We start from the raw sequence: 18,159 nt of genomic DNA, 5'->3' as shown, positions 1-18,159 counted from the left end.
TGCATTTAACTCCCCACACATATGTGCATAAACTATGAAATATATATAAAGCTTTGCAATTTGCCTTTTACTCTTAAATATATATAATGGAGGTTTTTTCATAAAATATACTCTTTCAAATTTGCTCTTTTCATTTAAATGTGTAAGGAAACCAGCAGGCCTGCCAAAGAGTGCATTTAGTATCTTGGGGGCATCCTCTCAGATGGCCCTGGCAGTGGGTCCTGCTCTGTGTCTACTGCTGTACTTCCCAGGGGTTTCAGGCACCTGGCCTGGTACCACATTTATCTTCCCTTGTTCCTGTCCTAAGGCACCCAGCTCCTCCTCCATCACCGTTCCTTCCAGAGCAGCCTCCTCTATGAGGCCCCCTAGAATCCCAGGCTGTGTGTGCAGGACTGAGGTTCCTGGTGAATCCTTCTGTACTGCCTCTGAGAAGCAGCCCAGAAAGCTTTTGTATTTAAAGTCTCTGCCAGGCCAGGTACAGTGGGGCTCATGCCCATAATCTCAGCACTTTGGGAGACTGAGGTCAGAGGGCCAATTGAGCTCAGGAGTTTGAGACCAGCCTGAGCAATATAAGGCCACCCTGTATCTACAAAAAATAATAAAATAGCCAGGCATGGTAGCACACACCTGTAGACCCCGCTACTCAGGGGACTGAACTGGGAAGATTGCTCAAGCCAGGGAGGTTGAGGCTGCAGCGAGCTGTGATTGTGCCACTGCACTCCAGCCTAGGCAACAGAGTGAGACCCTCTATCAAAAAAAAATAAATAAAATAAAATAAAAAATAATAGAAGTCTAACTTCTCAATGCCCCTGGAGTAACAAAGCTTAAGTAACCTTAAGAGAGAAGCCACTGGAAGAGTGGTTCCAAGTGTCAAAAATACAATTACTACATCAGTTAATCATATAAATGTCTCCCCATTAAGGGAATTTGTATCTAAATATTTAATGAGACCGCTAAAAGGAGACTTTAAGCTCTGAAGCATCAGATGGAAATGAGGGTAATATGAAGGAATTTTACTGAAAATTACCAAAAATAGCAGGATGCTTGGTTCCTAGTATTTTAGAGCCAGATTAAAGCTCCTAAGGCAGGAAGATTGGACGATTCCTCTTCGAGGAATTGGTATTATTTTTAACGTGTAAGAAGAGGTTCTACTTAAAGTCAAGAATAGGCTACCCTGTGAGCCCTGAGGAGTGAACAGCCTACCACATCCTTGATGCTTAATTCAGGATTGAACACGTCAAATCATAAGGTGACTCCAGGGTGACGCTTGATTTTGATAATTGAAAAATCAGGGTTCCTTAAAAAGATAAGCTACCTCATTTGATGAACACACTACTTTTGTTATAGAATTGTCCTCTTGGGAAGTTTCCTATCAAGAAACTCTTCTTCTTTCTTGCCTCTGACAGCAGTGGAGACTGAAGCCCGTGCTTGTCCGACTCCCATTGTCTAATCAAATGCAGGTTTTTCCCTTGGATTCACCACGTTGAGAGTGTTTGCTTTGATCCCCAAGGCAAATATTCAAGGACATTAAGTAATAAAACTTAATATAGGAACAATTAAAATATGGAATTTATGAAACATTAGAAACAAAGTTGAATGTTTATTATCACAAATGTTAATAAAAAGTTAATTGTGCCTTTTAGCAATTAATCTATGCACAATTATCTCAAACTGTTACTGGGCCTTCTGAACTAATTATATTGAGATATTAAAAGAAAATGCCCAAGTATCTACAAAATAGCTTCATAAAAATCTGTATGCTTAGCTTGATGTGGAAGCCCTTAGCTAGGTAAGTATTATTAAACGAGTTAAGACTATACTCCGATGAGTCTATAGGAGTTGATTATTTAAAATTAGTATGCTGTGGTTGGGTACATTTAAAGAGCTTTAAAAGCATTGCAAAGCATTCTAAACAATTATTGCCTATTGCGCACCTTTTATTTAAGCACAAACTCAGTCTTGTATGTTATAGCTCCTGTGTTCAGTTTAATAAATGCTAAATTAATGCACTGGAATAACGTAGAAATATGCAGTACTATCTTCATAGCTTCATTTTTTAGGCTTCCAAAGTTAAAAAATAAAAATTAGGCAGCAGTTTTCAATTGGATTCATTATAATACTGTAATATTATTCATTGAGAACCTATCAGGTGTCATGTATTTTACGTGTAACAAAGGACAACTCTTGGCTCTTACATCATGCTAGGCTCTGTTCCAAGCACCACTATATACACGTATGTATAGAGCCTATTGTACTGGTAGTAGTAGTTCCATTTGCCCTATTCTCTCTTCCTATTCTCCCCCTTCCTTTCTCTTTCAATCTCTCTCTTCATGCACACACATACTTTATTTTCCGAGTCATCTGGCCATTTATAAAGTCACAGCTATGGTACCCTTTTATCTGTGAGTACTTCAGTGTGTGCTTCCTAAGGTCAAACATATTCTGCTAAATAAACACATATTTATTAAAAGGAGGAAATTTAATGCTGATGTAATATAATTTAGTCCTCATTCTATCATCAAATTTCACCAATTTCCACCAAAATGTCCTCGATGACTATTTTTGTTCTCAGCCTAGCATCTAATTCAGGCTCATGCTTTCCATTTAGTTGGCATGTCTATTTATTATCTTTCAAATCTGTAACAATTGCTCAGCTGTTCTTTGTTTTTCATGACTTTGAAATTTGGAGGTTTAACAGGCCAGTTATTTAAATGTGTTTGACGTTTTCCTCATGATGGGATTCATGTTATGCATTCGAGGCAGGAACACCACAGAAGTGAGGCTGTGTTTTTTCGCAGTGGATTCTATGAGCAGGGAATGATGTCAATTTGCTTCATTATTGGTGATGTTAACTTTGACCATCTAGTTAAGGTGATATCCACCAGGTATCTCCATAATATAGCTACTGTTTTCTGTAATTAGTAAGAAACATTTTGGGACTATGAAAATATCCCATTCCTCAAACTAATACTTAGATAAATAAACGTAATGTGTAAGCAAACTAGGACAATTTTTTGAAATAGATATGTGATAATTGATGGAGAAAGCAAACTTACTCAAAGCTAATCTTTAAGACATCTATATACAAACATGCATAATGCATTATAACAATATACAGCGGTGTTACATGCAAATATAAACCATCTTCCAATTCATTTAGGAATTTTGGCAAGTCAGGATTGTACAATTTAATTACATTTTTAGCCTTCAGATGGGCTAAGAAAATTAAGACCAGGAAAAACGGACAGAGGGAGGCGAACAATTTTCTCCTCAGAGTCTAAATCCAACAAATCAGAGAGAATGAATAACCAACATCCCTTAGTTTTAAATCCTTCTATCTTCTGCTATTTTTATTAGTTTTGTGTTTGTACATTTAAGTTATAGAACAAAATACTTTCCATCACATTCTGCTTATTAAACGGTCAGGCAGTGTCTAGACAAATAATATAATCAGGTCACTTTTAGAACATAAAGCGATATTAAAGATCATTTTGTCAACTTTATTGTACAGGTGAGAAAAGTTGAAACCGAGATACATCTGAGTAAGTTAGTTGCAGACTACTAGGAACTAGAATTCTGATTCTTGACTTCTCCATCTGATGTACTATAACTATGCATAACCTTATTTCTTGAAGACATGCTGCTGTATTACAATTGGGGATTAAAAACAAAACAAAACACTGGGCTGAATTTATAGTGGTGTTCAAGTATTCCTTCAAGTACATACTTTAAATAGTACTTGTCCTTGCCTCTCTACTGTAATATCTTCTCTACTGGGACTAAAGGGGCACAGGTGAGACCTTGTGACAGATTCTTAATGCCATTATTAATTACATTGTTTTCCCTTTCTATAGTGTATTGTCTGATGCTGGGGAGATATATACTCTTGACTGCCCACTCATTTTAACGAAAAACTGTATCCCCTGAACCCATCATATAAAATCCTAATGAATTTTTCCAAATAGATGTAGGTCACCTCAACTTCTAATGTTATGTCCACTTTAGGAAAATCTCTAATGCAATCTTTATTATTTAAAAAATATCATTTGGCTACAGAGCTTAATAATCCTTTTAGAGCCCAAGGTACTTGAGTCTCCTTAGGTCTCAATGGTACACACTTTCTCCTTGGAATGGTACCAGAAAATTCATTTAAAAATCAATATTTTATTAGAAGCAACATTACTCTCATAATCTGCCTTACATCCAATTTGTTTGGAAAATTGAGAGCCCGTAAGAGAGGATCTGGTTGTACTTTATATGTCTTCTACTTTTCCAGTTGGATGAGACTTTTTATAAACGCATGAGCACTGCTACCAATAAGGATTTGTCATTTTGACTATTCTGTCAAAGTTGTCACACATAATTTTTATTTTGAAGTTGAACTTCAGATTTACGTATACTTTTCCCTCCTTTGGCCCCACTGGCTTAATGTTTTAAACGCTATAGTTATGATAATATATCTTCAAGTCCCATTTCTAAATCCATCAATAACATTATAATCCAATTCTGCAAAAGAAATTATTAGTCAATGCCTGTATATTAATCATTCAAAAACAATAAAAATAAAATTGAGGGCAGAACACTAGTTGCCTTGAAGTATTGAATCAGCAAACTCCTCTGAGAGATTTATCATCAGGATTTACAATTATTTTTCCCTGATGAAATTGAGCTTTGTCTGTTAGAATTAAAGTGAAGATCACCTTTCCTGAGTCCTGTAACCACAAAAATACAGTCTTGAAGAGAATATCTGGAACAGGAACCACATAATATTTAGTATGATTTCTTTTTGCACCTTTTCCATTGGTCAGTAAGATAGAACCTATTTCTTATAAATACAGTGATTGCATAGATATTAATTTATCTCAGTTTATGTCAGCCTGGGATTTTCTGATGAATGAATACACACCTTAAATAATCAATGAACTGAATAAAACTGTCTACAAACAGATGTCAAAGACTAATGATATATCACTGTACATCCTACTGTATAGAATTTCATTTAAATAAACATTTAATATCCAAAATATATACTTCTTTTGATGTACAAAGTTAAACTTATAAGTTACAAGTGCAAGGTCAAAATTCTTCAGCTGCAAGCAATATAGACCAAACTAGGCACAGATCAGGCCACACACACAGGAAGGCAATTTTTTATTTACATAGCTACTCCAAGGCAGATGGTTTTGGCTTTAGGAGCATTGGGATCCAGAAATTCATGCCCCATAAGTATGCCTTCATTTTCTGTGCATCACTGAGCTCTGCTTTTGTGTTCTTGCTTTCATTTTTGGAATTTTTCTCCATGATAACGAGTCCCACCATCCAGGCTTACATTTTCAATGATTCCAGAGAGTATATGGAGAGGCACTGTCTCCTAGAATCTGTCAAAAATCTCATGAACGTTCCATTTGGTCCTGTTAGGTCACATGCTTCCCCATTAGGTTAATCACAGTAGACTACAAGGTGACAAAGCACAGTGAATTAAATCTGGGTCAGAGGCCATGCTTTTGCCAGGAGATCGAAAAAGCATTGTGATTGACAATACCGCCTGAATCACAAGAGATAATGAATGGGTGGCTGTGCAGTTCAAAGAGGAGTACTGGACAGAATATAATAAGAGATGACCACTACCTTCCATATGTAATCTTTATTTTTTAGAAGAGCTATGCAATAGTTACTACCTTGTCTGCTACTGACATTCTCATTCTAAACAATGCGTCGTTCAAATGAGCCTCCCCTTGCTGAAGCAACTTGAACGAGGCTCTTTCTCATAATTGGGCAGACCATCTAGAACATCTGGAGGGAATTTCTTCTTCATACTTACATCGACTGCCCAGAACAGGGACCTCTCTTCCATAGAGCAGCACTGCTCAATTGTACAATCTCTACTTTCTATTTCTTTAGAGTCCCTGTTTTTAGGGTATATAAATGTGGGGAATAATAGATTTTACCCATTATCTTTTATACTCAAATCAAATTTGATAGTCAAAAGCTCAGGAATGATTGACTGGTTTAAGCTCACATTTTTTTTTTGTTGTTTCCCTTATTATCTTTCTGGGCAGTTTCTATAGCTCTCTAATTCTTCAACAAATGTGAATGCCCATATGAAATCAAGCAACTAAAGAAAAGGTATTCTGGTTTTCCTCTGACCACAAGAGCACTGGAATACAACTTAGGGAATCTGGATTTCTTTTCTCGGCCTATTTCTTAGGAGAAAAACTTTAGTCAATTTTTAATAAACTCTAAGAATCTTATTTCACATCTGTGACATGAAGAGTATATTTTATTGATATGCCTTGAGGACCTAGTACATCCCAGGCACATGGTAGAGGTGGAATACAGCCACAGGGGGCAAAAAAGAGGCCTGTGCTCTGATGGAGGTTTCATTCTAGCATGATGGAGTCCAGAAATGAACAGTTAAATAAGCAAATGAGGTCATTTCAGAAGTGATAATAACTGGTGAGGGACTATTGAGAACTATTTAACTGGAATTGTGAGAGAGGTCTCTTTCCTTCTTTTACTCTTTTTCTTTTCCTTATTTTTGTTTTGTTTTCAATCCCACGTCTCACTGTGTAGCTCAGGCTAGAATGCAATGGTGCGATCATGGCTCACTGCAGTCTCAACCCCCCCGGGCTCAAGCAATCCTCTTACTTCAGCCTCCTGAGTAGCTGGGACTACAGGCACACGCCACCATGCCCATTTAAATTTAGTTTTATTTTTTTGTAGAGATGGGGTCTCACCATGCTGCCCAGGCTACTCTTGAACTTCTGAGCTCAAGCAATCCTCCTGTCTTGGTCTTCCAAAGTGTTGGGATTACAGGCATGAGCCACTGTGCCCGCCTGAGAGAAGCCTCTTTAAATTTGAGCTGAGACTTTAATGACGAAATTAAGCTGGTCATGTGCAAAGGTGCTAAGTTGGGAAGAAGGTGGGCTTATTTAAGGACTAGTGAGAAGGCCCATGTGTTTAAACCATAATGAATAATGGGAGAGAGAGCTGAAGAGTAGAACCAAATTCAGGAAGCTGACAGGGGCCATCATGGGATGAGAATTCTTGCATAGTTTTATCAAGGTTGATAGTTTTAGGGATGGTAAGATCCAATATATGCTTTTAAAAACTTTAGAAATTGCTTCTCTGGAGGGGTTGGCCAGGGAGAAATGGTGAGTCCAGTTAATGGGTTGTGATAACTGCTAATCAGGGTAAGATGTGTTGGTAGCTTGAAATAGGTTTAGAATAAAGATGGTGATAACGGGTTATATTTAGATTTTATTATTTCCAGGATTTTGTTTCTGAGCACCTGGGTATATGATGGTTATATTAAATTATAGGAGGAAGACTGGAGGATGAACAGTTGGGGCTGGGCCTTCTTCATATAAGGTACCATAATTATATGACTGACTTTGAACTTATAATGAGCCTTGGGCAAATAAAGGCAGAATTACCTATGCTCTGTCTCTCCCTGATCATTCACGTAACAATAAAGTGGAACAAATATTCAAGAGTTCAATGCTTTTCAACACCAGATTCCAAACATATTAGAGTTCCATGCTTTTCAACACTCGAGGCCAATTGTATTGTAGAAGATTTTTGACAACAAATATGCAAATGTCAGATATCCTTTTTGGCTTGTTGCCAGATTTTTTTTATGCCCTTCTATGATTTCTTCTGTTTCTAAATTTGTAGGCAGACATGAATTTGACAGTTGCTATAGAGATGGGAAAATTATAAGATATGATGAACTTCTCAGTGACTAGATTTATCTTTGAAATGCATTTTCTCTACATTCTCGACTTCTAATTAATTACAACTTTGAACATTTAGGTAGCAGACAAATTGACAGAAGGCTTTTCCCCCTCTGGCTGAAATGATCATAATATAGTGAATAGTTCTTCAAATCATGCAACCCCAAACTGTGATAAATAGAAGTGTGCTTTTCATAGCAAAAAAGGGAAAGTACTTCAAAATACCCTTGACAGTGTTGAGATTGTAACAGTTCTATGATCTTGACGAAGAAAACTAATAGTAAAGATTTCTGTTGGGTAGAAAACATACAAAAGTATCTTTAGAAAGTTAATAGAATTCAGTGTTCAAGGTAGCTTATAACTGATAACCTTAAACAATGTTTACTTGCATGCTGTTGTTTGCAATTAGGTTCTTATAACCAGAAAATTCCGATATGGTTGAGAAAGGGGGAGAAGAATTCTCTGAATTATTAAAATGTGTAAGTACACGTATCATTATGTACCTCCCCTTTCCTATATCTCTGTTAACATCTAAGTTCCAGAAAGGAACGCATGAAAGCGAGTGTTGGGGGATTATTAGCAAAGAGGAAAACAGACCCTGTCACTCAATTTCTTCCCCTTTGAGAATTTATTCTGCAGGACAAAATAGGATCAAAGTTTCCAGGGACTGTAAGCAATACCTTGCCAGCAAGTTGGATTCTGCACTGTGGATCCAAATAATGTCAATCGCAACACCAAATTAAGGCAGTGGGATTGGGCTGAGATTGACGACACACCAGTGATGGTGGATGTTACCCGTTTCTGTATTGCGAGTCTAAGGAGTACAAAACTGTCTCACACCGATTTCATTCTCATGTCCTGGGGCTTGTTGTTCAAGCAAGACATGTTTCCATGGGTTTGACATTCTAAATTTATTTTTTGACGTATTTGTGTTCTTTGTCCTATTTTCTATCTTTTTAAAAAATTTAAGAATCCTTTATAATTTCAGAATATCAATCATTTGTGTAGCATAAGTTATAAATATCTTTCCTGGTTTTGCACATATTTTAAGATCTTTTAAAAATACACATAATTTAGTCTGTATGAAGTCAAAACACACTCCTTCATGGACATATTTAGGTACTTATTTAGGAAGTCTACCACCAATCCAAGATTCTAAAAGTATTCACCTGATTTCTGTCTAGGCCAGTTTTTTTATTTTTTGTAGCATGGTAACTATTGTTATTTTATTATTCCATGATTGACTGTATGCAAGGTAAGAGATAAAATTCAAATTTAATTGTTAAAAAATTATTAACCTGGTAATTCTTGGAACAATTGGTCAAGAACTGCAGTGGGACCTTGGAACGTTGTCTGCCAGGTAAACGTGTGTGTCCTGGTCCATAGGCCTGTCCATGCACTAACACTTTCCTGGGAGTAGGATATATCACCTTGAGGAGAAGTACCAAAATCGTGGTCAAGTTCTCATCTGGCATAAACAGCATTTTATATCAGCATGGCATATATCCCCATCTGGAACCTTTACTCCAGTGTGGAGCTATGGGCTCACCTTGCTTGTAACTACTAATCTTGAGCTCATGAAATACTTAAATAACATGGTGGAACAACTAAAGCATTGGCTATACAAGCTTTCAGTTCAGAAACTCATTGGAATCATCTCAACAACTGAAAGTGATGAGGTCCTTGAAAGACGGCAGTTTGACCCTAAATGTGATGAGACTGCAAAAGATCATCTTGGGCCCAGAGGATAGTCTCAGAAAACTCTCCACGATGAAATCTGTTTAGTAATCAGATAGATCACAGCTACAGGGACATTTCTGCCACTGGTGGAAGTTTGTTCTTTTGATCTACTGATTTATACAGATATTTGGCTGTATCTGAAAAACTGGGAAGAGGAATGACCTTGTTCGTTTGATCTACTAGTTTATACAAAGATTTGCTTGTACCTGAAAAATAGGAAGAGGAATGACCAATTCTGAGGAAGTCTCTTTCTGCATTTACTACCTAGTGCACAAAGTAAATAGCATGGTGGCCTACCAAGTTCCTGTCAATCACTGAGGATGAGATGGAGAAAATAATATAACTGTAATTTTCAAATGTGATTTTCCTGAAACCAACTCAACCATAGTTGTTTTATTTCACTGGTTAATTTTTAGATGGGAAAAACAACATTATACTTTACTAAACTGCGTGTAATTTTCTGTTCTTTGATACTTGTTTGACCTACCTTAGAGTCAATGCAATGAACTGATTGCACATTGTTGAAAAAGAACTGGTAGATTTTTGTCAGCATTGTAATGTTACTTCCTTTGGTGGTAGTAACTGTAGATGAAAAAACTTTTGCTATAAAGCTAAATGTTTTCTTAAATCAGACATTTTTACTAAGTAGCTTTACTCAGTACAGCTAGAGCAATATATAAATATAAAATACAACAACAGAAGTCTGAATACTCAGAATCTTTGTTTAGATCCTAAAAATAGTAATTCATAAGCTGTGAAATGTTCTGGTAGGTGTTTTTGTCATTTATTTCATTGTATAGTTTCCATATTGAATGAAGTTTCAATTATTAGATTTTAATTTGTGTAACTTGAATCTCTGAAGCAGTGGATATTTATACCATTTCTTGTGATACAGAACTCTTAAAATTTTTGTATTTGTGTGTTTTGTAAAATTAAGCTTTACATAAAAATGAAGAAACAAAGTTAAAGTTTCTGTAAGTTTAAAAAAAGTTTTAAAATAAAACTGGTTAACCATGTGGGACCAGGGACTGTCTCAAGACCTGACGCAATATGCAGCACATGGTGGACTCTAAACACTTCTGAAAGAATGAATGAAAAATAGCACATCTAGCACCTGATGGCTCCCTACAATGGTATACAGGAGTCATAGACTTGCAGGTTTACAGTAATCTGATAACTATTTGATTACAGAATGAATTCTGAGAGATCTATAGTATTCAGTTAAAGAAAAAAAAGGAAGAAATGCTTAAAAATATAGAATCTAGATACTATACGGATTTTTTTGGAATTATTTTTATTATACTTTAAGTTCTAGGGTACATGTGCACAATATGCAGGTTTGTTACATATGTATACATGTGCTATGTTGGTGTGCTGCACCCATTAGCTCATCATTTACATTAGGTATATCTCCTAATGCTATCCCTCCTCCCTTCCCCCTCCCTCCCCCCTCCTCACAATAGGAGCCAGTGTGTGATGTTCCCCTTCCTGTGTCCAAGTGATCTCATTGTTCACTTCCCACCTATGAGTGAGAAGATGCGGTATTTGGTTTTCTGTTTTTGTGATAGTTTGCTGAGAATGATGGTTTCCAGCTGCATCCATGTCCCCACAAAGGACACGAACTCATCCTTTTTTATGGCTGCATAGTATTCCATGGTGTATATGTGCCACATTTTCTTAATCCAGTCTGTCACTGATGGACATTTGGGTTGATTCCAAGTCTTTACTACTGCGAGTAGTACTGCAGTAAACATACATGTGCATGTGTCTTTATAGCAGCATGACTTATAATCCTTTGGGTATATACCCAGTAATGGGATGGCTGGGTCACATGGTATTTCTAGTTCTAGATCCTTGAGGAATCGCCACACTGTTTTCCATTATGGTTGAACTAGTTTACAGTCCCACTAACAGTGTAAAAGTGTCCCTATTTCTCCACATCCTCTCCAGCACCTGTTTGCTGATTTTTTAATGATCACCATTCTAACTGGTGTGAGATGGTATCTCATTGTGGTTTTGATTTGCATTTCTCTGATGGCCAGTGATGAGCATTTTTTCATGTGTCTGTTGGCTGTATGAATGTCTTCTTTTGAAAAGTGTCTGTTCATATCCTTTGTCCACTTTTTGATGTTTTTTTTTTTTTTTTTTCTTGTAAATTTGATTGAGTTCTTTATAGGCTCTGGATATTAGCCCTTTGTCAGATGAGTAGATTGCAAAAATTTTCTGCCATTCTGTAGGTTGCCTGTTCACCCTGATGGTAGTTTCTTTTGCTGTGCAGAAGCTCTTTAATTAGATCCCACTTGTCAATTTTGGCTTTTGTTGTCACTGCTCTTGGTGTTTTAGACAGGAAGTCCTTGCCCATGTCTATGTCCTGAATGGTATTACCTAGGTTTTCTTCTAGGAGTATACGGATTTTAAAGGCTTTTTTTAAAAATAAAAAGACACATCACATTTATTCTAAACAAATAAGAACATGGAAAAGGGAAAAGCTGAGTGAAACAGTTAGGTTGCAATTCTAATCTTCTAATTTATTGTTTTGTAATCTGAATTTAGTTACTGATCTTCTAGACTTGTTTTTTTTCCCATCTTTAATGTGGGAATAAAGTGCTTTTTCAAGAAAGTCCTGGGAACTACATTTTAACATATACAAAACACTTAATACAGTGTCTGTTAGAATAGATCTTGTATTAATTCTAATTGTAGTTTCCAATGCTTCTCTCTCTAAGCATTCTTCGAGGGTTTTGGGAATTTGAGAGTGCTGTCATTATGTGACAGCATGTAAGTTTCAAAATTTGTGTTCTTTATATCAACTTTAATATGTGCATCATTTTAAACTGTCGGTGTTTACTACTTCTCTCATCTATCATTATAGACCAAGTGTAGAATTAGGTTGAATGAAATGCAGACTACAAAGTTTCAGGTCGTTGCAATTAAATATGTTGTTTTATAATTACTCTATCACTAACGAAGTTGTGAGGAATCCTGTGCAACACCACTACACTGCTACAGACGGGTATATGTCTGATGCTCCAATTAAACAAATGCATATTTTCTCCAATATGTGGATAGTTAGCAATGTTTAAATACGGCTTTTGAATTGCCCCTTTTCAATGAGGCAGTTATATGTTCACAAGTTCGCATAAACTAAGATGTTGACATGATACTTTGTTGCCCAGGGAAAATGCTAAATGAATTGCTAAATGATCTGAAGTATAACAAAAATCAAAAGAAACTAATTGTGTGCCTACTGGATAGCTGTGATACAGTCACTGTTGAGAACATGTGCCAAAGAAATAAATTACACACTAAAGCGATTCCTCTTGTTCTTCTCCGTAGACAGATGGACCAGTTGATATTACCCTACAAAAAGCATATTGTGATTAGGAACAAACAATATTCTTATACCCTTTTTCTAAAAGGCTCAACACGGTTCTTTTTACATAAAATAAAAATCTCTAACAAATTAATGAAACACAGAAAAGAATATCATCAGGAGTTAAAAACAAAAACTGACAATTTCTGTCACTCTTCTTGCCGTAGATGTCAGCTGTTAAACTTTCAAAAAGGAAACTTGACAAGATTAAGTGCTGCCAGAAATAACTTAGACAAACCAATCAGGGCTTCTGCACATTTTACAAAAACATCCACTCCCAAGCAAAACGCTGAGGCAACCTAGTTTTCATCTTCTGCTGCATTTCCTTCCTTTTCAACAATGTGTGCTTTCCATACAAATGCTTAGAACTCACTTCTGTTGGTAAACAAAGGTAATTTGTTCTACTTTGATTTAAATCAACTTTTCCACTGAAACCTGCATGTGTTTGCATTTTTTTGAGATGAACAAATTAAGACCTGAATAAAAGCTACCATCTCAAACGCTTGAATGCTGGCCTTGAAAAAAGTATTTATAAACGTTTTTGTTATTCTTTATTTTCTTTAGCTATAATTTGAAATAGTGGAGAATTTAAAAGTATACTCAAAAATATATTAACCTATTTACTCATTAATAAGCATGATTGTTTTCCTGATAATCCTTAAAATGTTAATATATGTTATACCAGTACATGATATTTGTCAATCTTTTTTTCATGCACACATGATACTAATGTTTTAAGGGTCATCAAAAAATAGTCAAATTTTTTTTTCACATTCAAATACCTATTTTAATCGGGATTATTTGGTCCCAACTTAAAGTTATTCCAACTGGATTATCTGCAGGTAATTATTGCACACAACTAACTGGAAGAACACTTAAATAAAGAACCCTACAGGTGAATAGTATTCATAGCATGAGATCATACAGTAGTCCGTATTATCCTCGTATTAGCTTAAGACTAATGTTTATGTATAAAGTTTCAAAAAGTGAATTTGACCTTTCATTTTGATGTCTTTATCTCCTACCACATTGTAGGACAACCATTTGTTGAATGGATTGATGAGCGAAAGAAGAAAACACAATAAGCCCCGCCACTTTCACAATCTTCGGTCTAAGCTAACCAATATGACCCATTCTCTTATTCTATACTGCATCATTTGATAACTAGATATTTGCCAGTACAGGAAATCAACTTCAAGTGTCAACAGGCAATTTCATGTACTTTTATTCAGAAAAGCAATATAGAAACTATGTTTCTTTAATACACTGTAATTTTAGCTAAAATCGGTATAACGTGTTTTTAATATTCATTCTATTTTTTTTTTTCTTGAGCCTAACCATACAAACCTAAAACCAAACTTTTAAAAAGTGGGACTTTCTTTGTTTCAACAATATGGTGGAAACTGAGCTGTAATTAAGTGAACTTTCTTCCCCATTTAGAGATAGTCAGTAAAATAAACAAGAATTATGAATAACTGAGATTAAAAGGTACTTGTCTAGATGAGTATGTGTGTGTGTGTATATATGTATGTATGTATGTATGTATGTATTGGGCAGGCATTGCCATAAAAGTTACTTTTGAGGAAAGGATTCTCAGCACATATTAAAGAACATTTCAACTGAATTCTTATTTCTTTTGTGGTTTTCTTTACCATGAGCCATGTAAGAATTCTGATCAAGGTGCTTGGTGATATGGTGCTGAATCCCCAAGCCCCAGGACAACGTTGGTAAGACTTTCTAATGCCCAAATAAAGACAGTGGCTTATGGTCTCTATTATCTCAGTTACATAGGAGTCCAGAAGAACTGCCTTTGTTGGTATCTTTGGTCTCAGCTGCCTTCCCTACTGTTCTCTCTTCATGCTGTGACGAGCACTGTGTGTCTTACCACCCTCCAATAAGTCCCAGTGTGTGATGTTCCCCCCCCTGTGTCCATGTGTTCTCACTGTTCAACTCCCACTTATGAATGAGAACATGCAATGTTTGGTTTTCTGTTCTTGTGTTAGTTTGCTTAGAATGATGGTTTCCAGCATCATCCATGTCCCTGCAAAGGACATAAACTGTTCACAATAGCAAAGACTTGGGGCCAACCCAAATGCCCATCAATGACAGAGTGGATAAAGAAAATGTGGCACATACACACCATGGATTACTACGTGGCCATTGATTTTTCATAAGGGTGCCGAAAAAAAATTTAATGGGGAAAGAGAAGTCTTGTCAACAAATGGTTTTCAAACAAGTGAATAATTTCAAACTTGGCTGCCTCCATGCCTCAGCAGCAGGCCTGGCCCGAGCCTTGATACTCCACATTTATAGGGACCATTTGTGGTCCTAACCCTGGTGCCTACACCAGGACTCCTAAACACTGGCCTCTGTGGAGGGCTCTCATTCTTCTCGTGGGTAAAGATACTGCAGGCAAAGTCACCCAGCACCGAGTCCAAGGTGACGGTCAAAGAGGATCTGAACCCGGAACTGCCAGAGAGAAAGTGGAGAGTTTAATTTTGTTTCAAAGAAAGTAAAGGTACCAAATTCAGCCACAGGAAGGACCTATTTCCTCTACAGAAGCAACCACACTTCTGGAGATGACTGTGGATTGAAATTAGTCCCCAGGAAAACCTAGGAGCCATGTGTTGAAGATCGCAGGGCCACAGGAGAGACCCATCTTGGGCCACCGAGTCAACACTGAAGAGGGGTAGCACCATCCAGAAACACTTGGTTTGAACAGGTTCAAACTAACACTGGGGAAAATTATTGAAATTGTGAGATATTGCCAATTCTGACTGATTTCCCTCACATTCTTGCAGTTGAAATCTAGGTTGGTGATTGATAATTTTGCCAAGGTCCTTCGGGCCACTGCCCCGGCCTCCTGGACTGACAAATATAAATAAGGAATGTAACCTATAAAAGGAAAATATATTTCTGGGAACTTTGTGGCCGGGATCTGGCTACTAAGCTGTGGATGGAAACTTTAAATCAGAAGGAGGTGCCTCACCCAGGGACCTAGGCAGAGAGTTCCCTACTGCAGTGCATCCCCACAAATCTGCCCTGATATAGTCACATGTGGACAATGGGTGATAGCATGGCACTTCTTTGATTCACTACAATTCTTGTAAGACCAGGTAGGACCTGTGGTTGAACGTCATGGTCGTTTTTTCTCTGGCTATCACTAGCTGTTTCCATTTCCCCAGCACACTGTACAAATGTCATGCCTTTCTACTCATTCACTGACCAGGGCAAAGTCGGAGATCACAGTTTCATTGAACTTGACCTCCCAGGTGATGGCTCTCAACTGAGCACAGCCCTTGGCTGAAAAGTACTGCCAAGTCCAAAGTAGCACCGCCTTCTAGAAACAGCATGTGTTCAAGCAACTAGTCTATGATTTGATAGAGAGATTCATTCCGAAACTTGAGGTGGGAAAACTCAGAACCCTCCCATTCCCCACTATAGCTCTAATAGTATTAGCTGAGGTTTTTACTGCAAATGCATCACAGCTCAATTTCTCCCTTTCCTGGTCTTACTTCCTTCCCAGTGCTGTAAGAACAAACACCAAGAACCCATTTCAAATTCATGCAGGCAAAGCTGTTTTATAGCCTGCATCCCAGAGAGTCTGACCTAAGCAGACATGAAGCACAAATAGACTGGAGTAGGGGGGTTAAATACAGGAGCTGAAGATAGCATCAGGCATGGCCTGGCCCTGTCAACTACTACCTGTGTGATTTTGTTCCAAGTTATTTAACCTCAGTATGCCTCAGTTTCCACGACTGCAAAATGGAAATATTAATAGCACCTTGCTAATTGAATTATGAGGGTTACATGATATAACAACCAAAAATAATGTAAAAATGTCCTGGTCCATGGCAAGAAGTATAATTGCTTAATTAAATGAGTTAATAAAATAGAGTAGAAGAAATCTGTTTTTTCTGTCCTGCTTTGTCCTCTGTCTCTCATCTTTCTTTGCCTTGGGGAGAATTCATTTTCTATTTCTATTTATACTTTTATATCATTAGCCCTTGATATTCAGTTAATATTTTTATACACTTTCCTTTGATTACCACCAAAGACAGAACAAGTGGGAGGGGAATGTGCTATTGAAATATTCCTCCTAAAGGATACAATAAAAAGCATTTATTCATTAAGTTCAGAATACCACTCTTTATAAATTATTTCTTTACACTTGTCTCTTTATTCCATAGACATATAAAGACCACTCTAATGCTATAGAAAAAGAATCAACACGTATTTCTTCTTCATCATTGAAAAATAACCCAATAATGTGTCATGAATCTAAAAACAACCATGTCTTTCATTTGCATTAGTTCTCAATGAGGGGAAATTTTGCCACCCCACTCCAAGGGAACATTCGGCAATAGCTGGAAACAATCTGAGCTGTCAGACTAGTGGGAAGGTGCTACTGGCATCTAGTGAGTACAGGCCAGGGATTTTGCTCAACATCCTACAATGCATGGGACAGTCCCCTCACAATAAAGAGCCATTCTGCCCCAAAGGTCAATAGTGCCAAGGTTGAGAAACTCTGACCTACATGGAGCATCTGCATAATTTGTTTACTCCCTATGAATTTTGAAGAAATGTATTCACTTTGATGACTATCTTTTAAAAATGAAAAGATATGCTGACAACATATTGAACATAATTATGTCAGAATTTTGATTATCAAAATGTTAATGGCTCCGGTCTGATGTTAATATTGCCCTTCTGTCTAGCTGAACAGGTTTTCTGTCTTTTTCCTTTCCTTAAATGCAGGGTAATCCCTTAAATTGTAGATTCTTATCTGCTATGTGCTGTGCAAGCAGAGATTTGAGTTGATTTGAATTACACGGACACACAAGTTGGAATGGAGAGAGAACCTCGCTTGAGTGTTGTATGTACAGTCTGAAATGTCAAGAAAATCTGAAATGTCAAGAATATAAATACTTTTAAAAGACAAGCATCAAAAGCCTTCTTGATCACCTCTTAAAATGCCAATCATGTATTGCGCCCCACTTGAGCTGTTATGATGTTGTGATACGGCTGAATAGAAAAGATACTGGGAATGTTCTAACTTGGTCAGAGGTCATATGTAAAAACCTTTATGGATGCTCTGGACTCATCCTTGAGACAGGGCATCCTATGGTGTCCCTGGGCATTATTAGCTTAATAAAATTACCCTAAGACTCAATAATTATTTTGGAATCAGTCTTAAGATAGGGCATCCTATCTCAGAAGATATTATCACCTAGCCTATCCCAGATCACCTAGGTATTACACCCCGCATGCATATTAGTTGTTTATCCTGATGCTCTTCCTCCCCTCGCA

General features: G+C 37.0%; 1 pseudogene; it reads left to right on the top strand.

Annotated features, from left to right (window-relative positions):
• The first annotated feature begins 8,170 nt into the window (after positions 1-8,170).
• On the top strand, positions 8,171-9,794 carry LOC140711722 (mitotic spindle assembly checkpoint protein MAD2A pseudogene; annotated as a pseudogene).
• The last annotated feature ends 8,365 nt before the right edge of the window (positions 9,795-18,159 follow it).

This window comes from Chlorocebus sabaeus, chromosome 5 (genome assembly GCF_047675955.1).
Source record: "Chlorocebus sabaeus isolate Y175 chromosome 5, mChlSab1.0.hap1, whole genome shotgun sequence".
NCBI classification, from domain to species: domain Eukaryota; kingdom Metazoa; phylum Chordata; class Mammalia; order Primates; family Cercopithecidae; genus Chlorocebus; species Chlorocebus sabaeus.
This window is presented reverse-complemented; position numbering and strand designations above follow the sequence as displayed.